This window comes from Carcharodon carcharias, chromosome 12, assembly GCF_017639515.1.
Source record: "Carcharodon carcharias isolate sCarCar2 chromosome 12, sCarCar2.pri, whole genome shotgun sequence".
Taxonomy (NCBI): Eukaryota; Metazoa; Chordata; class Chondrichthyes; order Lamniformes; family Lamnidae; genus Carcharodon; species Carcharodon carcharias.
In genome coordinates this window covers 86,871,686-86,885,141 of record NC_054478.1, presented here as the reverse complement: position 1 = coordinate 86,885,141, position 13,456 = coordinate 86,871,686, and the positions used below count along the sequence as shown (strand labels likewise).

Below are 13,456 nucleotides of genomic sequence, written 5' to 3'. Positions count from 1 at the left end.
GGGTGGGAAAAGAAAAATCTATATAAATTATTGGAAAAAACAAAAGGGAGTGGGAAGAAACGGAAAGGAGGTGGGGATGGAGGAGGGAGTTCAAGATCTAAAGTTGTTGAACTCAATTTTCAGTCCGAAAGGCTGTAAAGTGCCTAGTCGGAAGATGAGGTGCTGTTCTTCCAGTTTGCGTTGGGCTTCACTGGAACAATTATTTGGCCTCTTTTATTATATTAGCATAGCTGTACTAACGTTTTAGTGAAAAAATGATAATATTCCATAGGTTTAAGAGACCCACTAAGCTACATTTTTCTGCTTGAGAACTGTGTCAAAAAGTAGATTAGTATCAAAAGGAGTGAATAGTGGGACTTCTACTGCATGCTAAGGTTGTGCTAATAGACATTTCATCCTGCTTCGCTAATGATTCCTACCCCTCTAGATAACAAGTAATGAGCCATCAAAAATACTTGTTAAATTCTTGTAAAGATCTTGTTTCAAGTTAATAATAGGAAACACAATAACATTACACAGCTGGAAAGGCCCTTCCAAAGGTGCATATTTAACTGCAAATCACAGCTGTGATTGAGGTGGACTGTCTACATAGTCCAAGAAGCCATGCCAAACGTTCAAACTCCTGCACTTTTACGAAACTCCAGAATATCATGATCTGGATTTTGCAGTTATAATGATAGTGAAACTATCAGCATTCATTGTCATTACTCCTCTGAATCAGGGCAATTTCAGGAGCTCACACATGCACAGTTAAACACAGAAATTCAGAAGTTGCTGTCGCTAATTCGATGCCTGTCCTATGGGTGCATTGTTGAATCCCCACAGGCTTCAATCAATTAGAAATGTCCAAATTGATGAGAACTTTCCAATTTACACGGTAATAAAATGGTTAGAAACCCACAGAAAAGTTATAATTTATATATTAGAAAAGTCATGTTTTGTTAATGAGGTGTAACTGGATTTCTAATGTCATACTATGTCCATGACTCACGCTGAAAAGCTTCTCTAGCCCTGGAAAACTAATTCTATGCTTATGAAAAGCCAAAATTTTCTGTAGCAAAAAAAAATCATAGGCCTGAATTTTCAGCTTGGTGGACGGGCGCAATCGGCAGGCCTGGGAGCGGTCGGGAAAGTGACTGCTGACTGCAATCGGCCCCAACCGGGATTTCATGCTGGCTGGCCAATTAATAGCCAGCCAACATGAAGCGTGCGCTGATACAATCAGCACTGCCTGGGTTGGGAGTAGGAGGAGGGTGTGCGCTGAAGTCAGCACAGGCGTAGGGGAGCACAGAATGAAAACTCACTGAAGGCAGCGAGCTGCCTCAGAGAGCTGAAGAATTTAGTTACAAAACATTAAGATTTTAAAAACCAGGAAAAAAAGCCAACGCATCAAAAACAATCACCTGAACATATACAACATGAAAATTCTGCCCAAACATTTTTTTTTATTTAATGACAAAAACCTCATCCCACCCTTGGATGGGTTTCCTGAAAAATGCAAAGGCCGCCTGGCCGTTTTGCCCGCCCGCCAGCCGTAAGATTGGACAGGCAGCAGAAAATCCCAGTTAATTGCGCCATTAATGGGTGTTATAGCCCTCTGAATTGCCGACGGGTGTACTTTCAAATTTAGTGCGTGCCCGCCAACCAAAATATCATGTGAGTGTGTGATGACGTTGGGAAGTTCGCCCGACGTCATCGCGCACTATTTTATGCTCAAGCATGTTGGGCATACACTCGCATGCAGAGCCAAAAATTCTGCCCATTGTCTTCTCCATATAATAAAAACTATTTTTTCAGTTTGTTTTTGATATTTCAGCTTCTTATGTCCACGCCCCAATCATTATACAAAATGGATAATCAACGTATTTTATTTGCTGGTTTGCTGCCTGTGAGAATTCTTCCATGTGAATGCTACTTGATGACATCATTGGTGGAGGCCTGGAGATCCCTTCTGGTGCCAGGTTCAAATTAATGTTGAGGAATGTGAAATCCATGTTATAGAGCTCGTTAGATCTTTGTGGGGAGCTTCCTTGAGTGCTGTTGCTTCGCCACTGACTGCAAAATCCAGGCCCATGTGTGTGAAAACCCTGAGGTTACATGATGTTTATTCACTCAGGCAATCAAGCATGCCACAGCACTTTGAAGGAGAAAAAAGGATAAAGGATAAAAAATGTGGGTTATGCAGCATATCCATAATTCATATCATTTCAAGACAATTGCCATGACTCAACAGAGAACAGGCATTTGGATGAGGCAAGATCCTTATTGAGCAGACATTTAGGGAATGAAAACAATGTTTCAGATACTTGGATTAGGCAAGAATAGCTTTATGATATGGTACAGAGTAGGTCAGCAAAATTGTATTAATATTTTGGTTGTTTAACGATATCACCATGGACAACATTCCTAACTCTGTAACCTCTACACATGACTATTCTAACAATACCCTAACCATCCTCCCATCTTCCACATTACATAAACTTGAAACTGTCCAAAACTCTGCTTCTGTATCCTAATTTGCACCAAGTTCCATTAACTAATCACTTTTGCCCTTGCTGACCTACTTTGACTTCTGGTTTGGTGATGCCCTAATTTTAGGATTTCCATCATTGTTTTCAAATCTCTCCTTGGCCCTCACCCTTCACTATCTATGTAACATGCCTCATTCCTACAACCCCTCTAAATCTTTGTGCTCCTCCAGTTGTATGACCAATTTTTAGTAATGCTTTCAATTGCCCAAGACTAAGTTCTGCAATTCCCTCCCTATGCCTCTCTGTCTCTACTTTAAGAAATTCCTTAAAGCCAACCTCATTGATCAAGCTTTTGGTTATCTGCCCTAATATCTTTTTATGTGTCTCAATGTCAGTGTTTATTTGATAACACTCTTGTGAAGTGCCATGGGACATTTTACTACATTATATACATGCAAGTTGTTGTTCAGTTCAGCAATATTATTTTTGATTGGGCATATTTACACAGAACTGCTAGTTTATTTTCCTGTTCATATTTTGTTGCAGAAAATTGCATATGTGCTGTCTCCTATACATTTATGCCTCTGAAACTTTCTTTACTGCAGGACAGTTGAATTACATACTATAAAATATAGGGAAAGTCAATCCATTTTTATTATGGGCTAGATTTTGCAGGAGTTATTGACAGCCAACAGGCAGTGTCCCTGATCGTTTTCCCCTTTGAAGCTGATTGCAATTTCAGGATTGAGCACAAACACACATTAACACAGAAATCCTGAAGTTGTGATTTGCCACAGGCTGTGCAGTGGATCAACTCTCACACCACAACCATCACCCCCTGCACTTTATTGAATCAGGTTTAATTGGGTTTTTAACAGTAATCTGAGTAATAAATAATTTTGTATTTGTGGAATTTTGTTAAATGTCGCCATTAAGATTAATTTGATCTTTAAAAGCAAATTTCTATTTTTTTTAAGGATGTTTTTTTCGTGATATTGGAGCTTCTACATTTGCCCATGTGTATGTCCTAATCTTTATTTTTCTGTATGTAAAGTTTTTAAAAAGTGATTTGATTTTAGTGCTTTCCATTTCTTGGCTAACTATCTGTGAGAATTCTTTAATGTGATTGATTTCTTGGACAACTTGACAACATTACTACAGCTCTATCCCCATTAAAGAACACTGCAATCCATTGCACATTGAGAGAGTTAAAATTCTCACCACAAAGATTGTTAGCAAGGCTTTCTTCAAGATCCGCAGCGAGTTCCTTTGCTTCACCAATAACTGTAAAATTCACAGCATTTCTAATAGAGGATGTGCCACTAATTTATGGCTGCTTAAGGGGCTGGGAAGTTCTATTGAATGTAGAATTTGTATCTGCAAAAAGCCACATTGCAGCAGTGCTGAAGTTGCTTTGATCTTATTACTTTAAAGAGTGCCTGACGCCAATTGTGCAGGACTAAGTGATGCTCTGGATCTGCCATTGACATAATGCTACTGCACTCATGCCCCTGCTGATAGACACATTCTCATTTGGTCTGCTGAGCCTAGAAGAGCTTTGCAATGTCATCTACGGAATGCAATCCAGACAACCATTCCTGCATGATCTCATTTATGACAGATGGCATGGCATATCAGGGTGTAACATTCCAGAGTCCTACAGAGACTGTCTGCCACACTTGTGCAGAAAACTTCAAGTGATTGTGCATCACCAGCATCAGTTTCAAAGCAAGTTCAATAAGACAACTCTGGAGGAGTACTGAATATTGTGGACCCTGAACAATATTAACTGATCTCTCCTGAGCTGTCTATATGGCATTCTATTAACTCTGATAGTCTGTGCTTCAACCTATGATTCCAATCTATGGGCAGAATTTTATCAGCCGCATGAAAATGGGAATGGGAGGAGGGGGAGGGTTGGGGTGATGGCGGTAAAATAGCCAGCCTCTTCCCACCATTGGTTGATTTTTCCAAAGGCAGCTGAAGTGACGGATCGATAGTAAATTGAAAAAAGGCGGGAAGCCCTTTAACATAATAAAGGAGCCAATATAGCAACATTTTAACAGGCTTTTTTTTTTCATTCACAGGATGTGGACTTCGCTGGCTGGGCCAGCATTTATTGCCCATCCCTAGTTGCCCTTGAGAAGGTGGTGGTGAGCTGCCTTCTTGAACTGCTGCAGCCCATGTGGTGTAGGTACACCCACAGTGCTGTTAGAGAGGGAGTTCCAGGATTTTGACCCAGCGATAGTGAAGGAACGGCGATATATTTCCAAGTCAGGATGATGTGTGGCATGGAGGGGAACTTCCAGGTGGTGGTGTTCCCATCTGTTTGCTGCCCTTGTGCTTCTAGATTGTAGCAGTCATGGATTGAGAAGGAGCTTTGCTGAGTTTCTGCAGTGCATCTTGTAGATGGTACACACATTCCTGCTACTATGCATTGGTAGTGGAAGGAGTGAATGTTTGTGGATGTGGTGCCAATCAAGCGGGCTGCTTTGTCCTGGGTAGTGTCAAGCTTCTTGAGTGTTTTGGGAGCTGCACCCTTCCAGGCAAGTGGAGAATATTCCATCAGACTCCTGACTTGTGCCTTGTAGATAGTGAACAGGCTTTGAGGAGTCAGGAGCTGAGTTACTCAACGCAGGGTTCCTAGCCTTTGACCTGCTCTTGTAGTCATAGTATTTATATGGCTAGTCCAGTTCAGTTTCTGGTCAATAGTAACTCCCAGGATGTTGATAGTGGGGGATTCAGTGATGGTAATGCCATTGAACGTCAAGGGGCAATGGTTAGGCTCTCTCTTGTTGGAGATAGTTATTGCCTGACATTTGTGTGGCACGAATGTTACTTGCCACTTGTCAGCCCAAGCCTGGATATTGCCCAGGACTTGCTGCATTTGGACATGGACTGCTTCAGTATCTGAGGAGTCGCAAATGGTGCTGAACATTGTGCTATTATCAGCGAACATCCCCACTTCTGACCTTATGATGGAAGGAAGGTCACTGATGAAGCAGCTGAAGATGATTGGGCCTAGGACACTACCCTGAGGAGTTCCTGCAGTGATGTCCTGGAGCTGAGATGATTGACCTCCAACAACCATAACCATCTTCCTTTGTGCTAGGTATGACTCTAACCAGCGGGGAGTTTTCCCCTTGATACCCATTGACTCCAGTTTTGCTAGGGCTCCTTGATGCCACACTCGGTTAAATGCGGCCTTTATGTCAAGGGCAGTCACTCTCGCCTCATCTCTGGAGTTCAGCCCTTTTGTCCATGTTTGAACCAAGTCCGTAATGAGGTCAGGAGCTGAGTGGCCCTGGCGGAACCCAAACTGGCGTCAGTGAGTCAGTTATTGCTAAGCGAGTGTTGCTTGATAGCACTGTTGATGACCCCTTCCATTACTTTACTGATCGAGAATAGACTGATGTGGTGGGAATTGGCCGGGTTGGATTGTCTTGCTTTTTGTGTACAGGACATACCTGGGCAATTTTCCACATTGCCAGGTAGATGCCAGTGTTATAGCTGTACTGGAACAGGTTGGCTAGGGGCACGGCAAGTTCTGGAGCACAAGTCTTCAGGACTATTGCCGGAATATTGTCAGGGCCCAAAGCACAATCCAGTGCTTTGAGCTGTTTCTTGATATCACGTGGAGTGAATTGAATTGGCTAAAGACTGGCATCTGTGATGCTGGGGACCTTTGGAGGAGGCTGAGATGGATTATCCACTCAGCACTTCTAGCTAAAGGTTGTAGCAAATGCTTCAGCCTTATCTTTTGCACTGATGTGCTGGGCTCCCCCATCATTGAGGATGGGGATATTTGTGGAGCCTCCTCCTCCAGTGAGTTGTTTAATTCTCCACCACCATTCACGACTGTATGTGGCAGGACTGCAGAATTTAGTTCTGATCCGTTGGTTGTGGGTTCGCTTAGCTCTGTCTATCACTTGCTGATTACGCTGTTTAGCATGCAACAAGTCCCGTGTTATAGCTTCACCAGGTTGACACCTCATTTTTAGGTCCGCCTGGTGCTGGTCCTGGCATGCCCTCCTGCACTCTTCATTGAATCATGTTTGATCGCCTGGCTTGATGGTAATGGTAGAGTGGGGGATATGCCAGGCCATGAGATTACAGATTGTGTTCGAGTGCAATTCTGCTGCTGCTGAAGGCCCACAGTGCCTCATGACTGCAGTCTTGAGTTGCTAGATCTGTTTGAAATTTATCCCCATTTAGCATGGTGGTAGTGCCACACAACACGATGGAGGGTATCCTCAATGTGAAGGCGGGACTTCATCTCCACAACGACTATACGGTGGTCACTCCTGCCAATACTGTCATGGACAGATGCACCTGTGACAGACATGTTTGTGAGGATGAGGTCAAATATGCTTTTCCCTCTTGTTGGTTCCCTCACCACCTGCAGACCCAGTCTAACAGCTATGTCCCTTAGGACCCGGCCAGCTAGGTCAGTAGTGGTGATGGATATTGAAGTCCCCCACCCAGAGAACATTCTGCACCCTTGCCACCCTCAGTGCTTCTTCCAAGTGATGTTCAACATGGAGGAGCACTGATTCATCAGCTGAGGGAGGGCAGTACATAATAATCAGCAGGAGGTTTCCTTGCCCATGTTTGACCTGATGCCATGAGACTTCATGGGGTCCAGTGTCGATGTTGAGGATTCCCAGGGCAGCTCCCCCCTGACTCTACGTCACTATGGTGGCACCTCCCACATACCCAGGGATAGTGATGGTGGTAAGATATGATTCCATAAGGATGACTGTATCAGACTGTTGCTTGACTAGCCTTTGAGACAGCTCCCAGATGTTAGTAAGGAGGACATTGCAGGGTTGAGAGGGCTGAGTTTGCCATTGTCGTTTCCGGTGCCTAGGTCAATGCCAGGTGGTCATCCAGTTTCATCCCTTTTTTGAGACTTTATAGCAGTTTGATGCAACTGATTGGCTTGCTAGGCCATTTAAGCCAGTTAAATCAGCATGTAGGCCAGACCAGTTAAGGATAGCAGATTTCCTTCTCTAAAGGACATTAGTGAACCAGATGGGTTTTTACAACATTCAATAATGGTTTCATGATCATCATAAGACATTTTAATTCCAGATATTTTTTTAATTCAAATTCGACCATCTGCCATGGTGGGATTTGAACCCGGGTCCCTAGAGCATTACCCTAGATCTCTGGATTACTAATCCAGCAATAATACCACTTGCCTCACCAGCAATCTTACCATGGGTGCACAGGATATAAGGAGGGTCAGAGGCTCGCCTAGTGGAATGAGGCAAGCTAGCAGCACCAGCAGAGTGGGAGGATAAATGGCAGCTCTGTCGATATGTCTGCAGTGTGTGTCCGTAACCAAGCCAGGCTATCAGGTTTGGTGGCTCTGCAGAGGATGGGGCTAAAGTGATTTGCTGCTGCTGCTGGATGCATACCTCGCAAGTCAAAAGTAGCCACTGGAAGCAAAGGTCAGTAGAAGCCTTAAGGCAGTGGAGGCTTCATCTAGTGATGGGATTAGTGTTTTCAGACTCTGACTTGTCCAGTGAGAAGGACAGTGGTCCAATGCAGCCACATTGTGCAGCTGTATAATGGCCAGGGGGGGCTGAGGTGGCCATAGGAAACGAGTGGAAGTGAAGAAGGAGGGCACATGAGGCAGCCTGGTAGCAGAAGACTCTACCTAGCTCAAAGGGTATACCTTTGCTGCTTTTCAATCTCTTGATCTCTCGCTGCTTTTCAACCCCTGAACTCTCGCTGCTTTTCAATCTCCTGAACTCTCGCTGCTTTTCAATCCCTGAACTCTCGCTGCTTTTCAATCTCCTGAACTCTCGCTGCTTTTCAATCCCTGAACTCTCGCTGCTTTTCAATCTCCTGAACTCTCGCTGGTTTTCAACCCCTGAACTCTCGCTGCTTTTCAGTCTCTAGAACTCTCGCTGCTTTTCAATCCCTGAACTCTCGCTGCTTTTCAATCTCCTGAACTCTCGCTGCTTTTCAATCTCTAGAACTCTCGCTGCTTTTCAACCCCTGAACTCACGCTGCTTTTCAATCTCCTGAACTCTCGCTGCTTTTTAATCTCCTGAACTCTCGCTGTTTTTCAATCTCCTGAACTCTTGCTGCTTTTCAGTCTCCTGAACTCTCGCTGCTTTTCAATCTCCTGAACTCTCGCTGCTTTTCAATCCCTGAACTCTCGCTGCTTTTCAATCTCCTGAACTCTCGCTGCTTTTCAATCTCCTCAACTCTCGCTGCTTTTCAGTCTCCTGAACTCTCGCTGCTTTTCAATCTCCTGAACTCTTGCTGCTTTTCAATCTCCTGAACTCTCGCTGCTTTTCAATCTCCTGAACTCTCGCTGCTTTTAATCTCCTGAACTCTCGCTGCTTTTCAATCCCTGAACTCTCGCTGCTTCTCAATCTCCTGAACTCTCACTGCTTTTCAATCTCCTGAACTCTCGCTGCTTTTCAATCCCTGAACTCTCGCTGCTTTTCAATCCCTGAGCACTGCCGCCCAGTGTGAAACGTGAGCTGCAAGGTGTATTATTCTGAAGTGTGTTGCAGAGGAGAACACTGGGAAAGTCAGAGTGTGGGACTTGGCACCTGAAAGTGTTATGCCATTCACCTGTCCCACCATCCTGAGGTCCCAGATGTTCTTGGTGCATTGTCTCTGGGTTGGAGGGACCATGCTGCTGCTGCTGATGTCCAGCTACTTCTTGCCATGGCTGCTTTGTTGGAAAAGTTGTCACCTTCCTCCTGTCCTCAGAAGAGCTCATCTCACTGCAGCACCTTATATCCCGCAGCAGGACTTCCTGGTAAGAATAAGGGACACTGGGAAGCAGCCTTCCCAGGTCTTCTCTCCATTCCTGTGATTTCAGCAGCCTGAAATATCCACGTGCCATGGTCCCATAAATTAGTAATCCTTCCTTTGACAGAAGTAATGCGAATTGTGAATTGGTGTGCTCTGGTAAAGAACTGTTGGGTACAGCGTGTTGAGAAATGTGGGAAAATGTGAAGTTGTCCACTTTGGCGAGAAGAAGAGAAAAGCAGCATATTATTTAATGGAAGGAGACTGCAGAATGCTGCGGTATAGAGGGGTCTGGGTGTCCCTGTACATGAATCACAGAACATTAGCATGCAGGTACAGCAAATAATTAGGAAGGCAGATGCAATGTTGGCCTTTATTGCAAGGGTGATGGAATATTAAAAAATGGGAGGTAGAGAGAAAACATAGACCAGCCAGCCTGACGTCGGTAGTGGGGAAAATTCTAGAGTCCATTATAAAAAATTTAATAGCTGAGCACTTGGCAAACAGTCGCAGAATCGAAGAGAGTCAACATGAATTTACGAAAGGGAAATCATGCATGACAAATCTAAAGGAATTTTTCGAGGATGTAGCTAGTAGAACTGATGACGGGGAGCCAGTGGATGTGGTTTATTTGGACTTTCAGAAGGCTTTCAACAAAGTCCCACATAAGAGATTAGCATGTAAAATTAAAGCGTGTGGGATTGGGGGTAGCATATTGAGATGGATAGAAAACTGGTTGGCAGGCAGGAAACAAAGAATAGGAATAAACGGGTCTTTTTCCGAACGATAGGCAGTGACTAGTGGGGTACCTCAGGGATCGGTGCTGGGACCCCAGCTATTCACAATATATATTAATGATTTAGATGAGGGAACTAAATGTAATATCTCCAAATTTGCAAATGACACAAAGCTGGGTGGGAGGGTGAGCTGTGAAGAGGATGCAGAGATGCTTCAGCGTGATTTGGACAAACTGAGTGAGTGGGCAAATGCATGGCAGATGCAGTATAATGTGGATAAATGTGAGGTTATCCACTTTGGTAACCAAAACAAGAAGGCTGATTATTATCTGAGTGACTATAAATTGAAAGAGGGGAATGTACAATGAGACTTGGATGTCCTCGTACACCAGTCACTGAAGGTAAGCCTGCAGGTGCAGCAGGTGGTAAACGAGGCAAATGGTATGTTGGCCTTCATAGCCAGAGGGTTCGAGTACAGGAGCAGGGATGTCTTGCTGCAATTATACAGGGCCTTGGTGAGACCACACCTGGAATATTGTGTACAGCTTTGGTCTCCTAATCTGAGGAAGGATGTTCTTGCTATAGAGGGAGTGCAGCGAAGGTTTACCAGACTGATTCCTGGGATGGCAGGACTGACATATGAGGAGAGATTGAGTCAGTTAGAATTATATTTGCTGGAGTTCAGAAGAATGAGGGGGGATCTCATAGAAACCTATAAAATTCTAACAGGACTAGACAGGGTACATGCAGGAAGGATGTTCCTGATGGTGGGGGAGTCCAGAACCAGGGGTCACAGTCTGAGGATATGGGGTAGACCATTTAGGACTGAGAAGAACAGAAATTTCTTCACCCAAAGAGCGGTGAGCCTGTGGAATTCGTTACCACGGAAAGTAGTTGAGGCCAAGACATTGTATGTTTTCAAGAAGGAGTTAAATATAGCTCTTGGGGCGAAAGGGATCAAAGGATATGGGGAGAAAGTGGGAGCAGGCTATTGAGTTGGATGATCAGCCGTGATCATAATGAATGGCAGAGCAGACTCGAAGGGCTGAATGGCCTACTCCTGCTCCTATTTTCTATGTTTCTATGAGTAAGGAAGTCCTGCTAGAATGGTGCATGGCATTTTCTGAGGGGGCTTGACATTTCCTCATGGGGGAATCTAGAGCTAGGGGGCACAGTTTCAGACGGAGATGAGGGGGAGCTTCTTCTCTCAGAGCGTCGTTACACTTTGGAATTTTCTTCCTCAGAGAGCAATGGTGGCTGGGTCATTGAATATGTTTAAAGCTGAGTTAGGTTTTTGATCGACAAGGGAGTCAAGGGTTATGGGGGACAGTTAAGGTCACAGTTAGATCAGCCATCATCTTATCGAATGGTAGAGCAGGCTCGATGGGCCAAATGGCCTACTCCTGATCCTATTTCTTATAATCTCATGATTTTATTAATTGGATTTCAAAACCAAAGATGGTCCTGCCATTGGGCCCGCGACTAAACTGGTAAGATTTCACCCATAGACATGTTAATAGAATAAGCAGACAGATAGAAGAAGCAACTTAACATAGAGAGTGGAAGGAAATGCACTTTGAAGGAAAAACAAGGATGCTGTATGGACATACATAGGAAAACAGTGAAGGGTGTGAACAGACTGAGATACCTAAGCATGTAAATACATATTTCCTGTAAGTGTGAAAGCAGATAGATAAAGCCATAAACAGGACAAATAGCTTTATTAGGCTTTATAAACATGGGAAGAGGTTATGATAAATTTGTACAAAGTCATGGGTAAATCATAGTTGGATGGCCATGAGTGCCCCATAATAGAAAGGATATTAAAATCCATAGAAAGCATACAACATAGATGTGTGTGGGCCTCTGCTGCTGGCAGAACAAGGTTTGTTGGGTTGCTTATATCTCTGAATATAGCTATGGTTTTGCAGCATCAAACCAACTTTAAATGAGGTACTGAATTCCATTTCACTGGTCTGGAAATATAGACATTCTAAGAAAATGATTGATAATGCTTAAGATTTTACTAATTTAAGCAGTATTTATGGGCAGAATTTTACGTTCGGCGTGCAGGTGCACACCTGAACATAATATGATGCGCACTGATGTCAGGCATGCGTCCCGACGTCATCGCGCACTTGTGCAAGATTTCATTCAGCGGGTGTGTGCTGGAGTCGGTTGCGCAACCACTGATCATTAAAAGGCCTATTAAGGCCATTAACAAGCTAACTAAAATCAAATTAACACTGCCTGTCCAACCTCATGGTTGGTGGGCAAGTGAAAAGGCCGAGCGGCCTTTACATTTTTTGGAAACCTCATCCACGCGCGGGATGAGGTTTCCCAAAGCAAATAAACGTTAACTAAAAACTTAACTTTTGAATTAAATACATGTCCCAGCTCATATGACAGAGTAACATGAGGGGACATGTTTTTAAAAATTTTTACTGTCTTGATTAATTTTTTTAACAATCTCATTAATCTCCCTGAGGCAACTCCGTGCCTCAGGGAGATTGAAGCGATCTTTCACGCACATGGGTGAACTGTGTGCCAGGCCCACTCTCCCTCCTCCCCCCGCCAGCACAGGTAGCACTGAGTGAAGCCACTCATGATCCACGCAGGGCGGGCCTTAATTGGCCCACCCGCATGAAATTGTGGAGTGGAGCCGATCACAGGCAGCAGTCGGATTCCCGACTGCTCCCGCTGAGCCCGCTTGGAGAGAGAAAAATTCTGGCCTATGTATCAGGTAGTTACTTAAATGTGTTTCATGAAATGCAGAAAATTAGAACATTTTGAAACTTATAATTTTAAGGAACAATGCATTATTTGTCAGAATTTAAAACATTGTCCTGAATTTGACTTCATTTAGGGTTTTAATTTTATATCAGATTATCTATATTGCTGAAGTATTAACACTGTTGTTCTTTGCACTCCTAGCTAGCCTCTCACATTCTATGCTCCGTAATCTTGATGTCTTCAAAAACTTTACTGTCCATACCCCAATTTGCATCGAGTCCATTCATTCATCCTGTGCTCACTAATCTACAACGGTTCCCAGTTAAACACTTTGATTTTAAAATTCTCATCCTCGTTTACAAATCCATTTATGCCCTTTCTCCTTTTATTTTTGTAGTCTCCTCCATGCACACAAACTCCAAGGGAAGAATTTTCTGGTCGGCAAGCAGGGCCGGCACGTAAAATGACGCGCGGTGACGTTGGGTGGGCGTCCTGACGTCACCACGCATCATTTAGATTTTCAGTTTGGTGGGCGCACAGCTGAGTCAGCTGTGCGCCTGCCGACCTATCAAAGGCCTATTGAGGCCTGTTAAAAACAAATTAAAATAGTTTAATGAGCTGCCCGTCCAATCTTAAAGTTGGCAGGCAGACAAAGAGCTCAGGCGGCCTTTGTATTTTTCATGAAACCACATCCACGGGCGGGTTGGAGTTTCATGGAGTTTTTATAAATTAAAT

At 43.9% G+C, this 13,456-nt stretch overlaps 1 protein-coding gene across 1 annotated transcript in view; it reads left to right on the top strand.

The window, feature by feature from the left end:
• ttn.1 (titin, tandem duplicate 1) overlaps positions 1–13,456 on the top strand; it is a 685,821-nt gene that overhangs the window by 167,521 nt on the left and 504,844 nt on the right. The window lies entirely within an intron of this gene.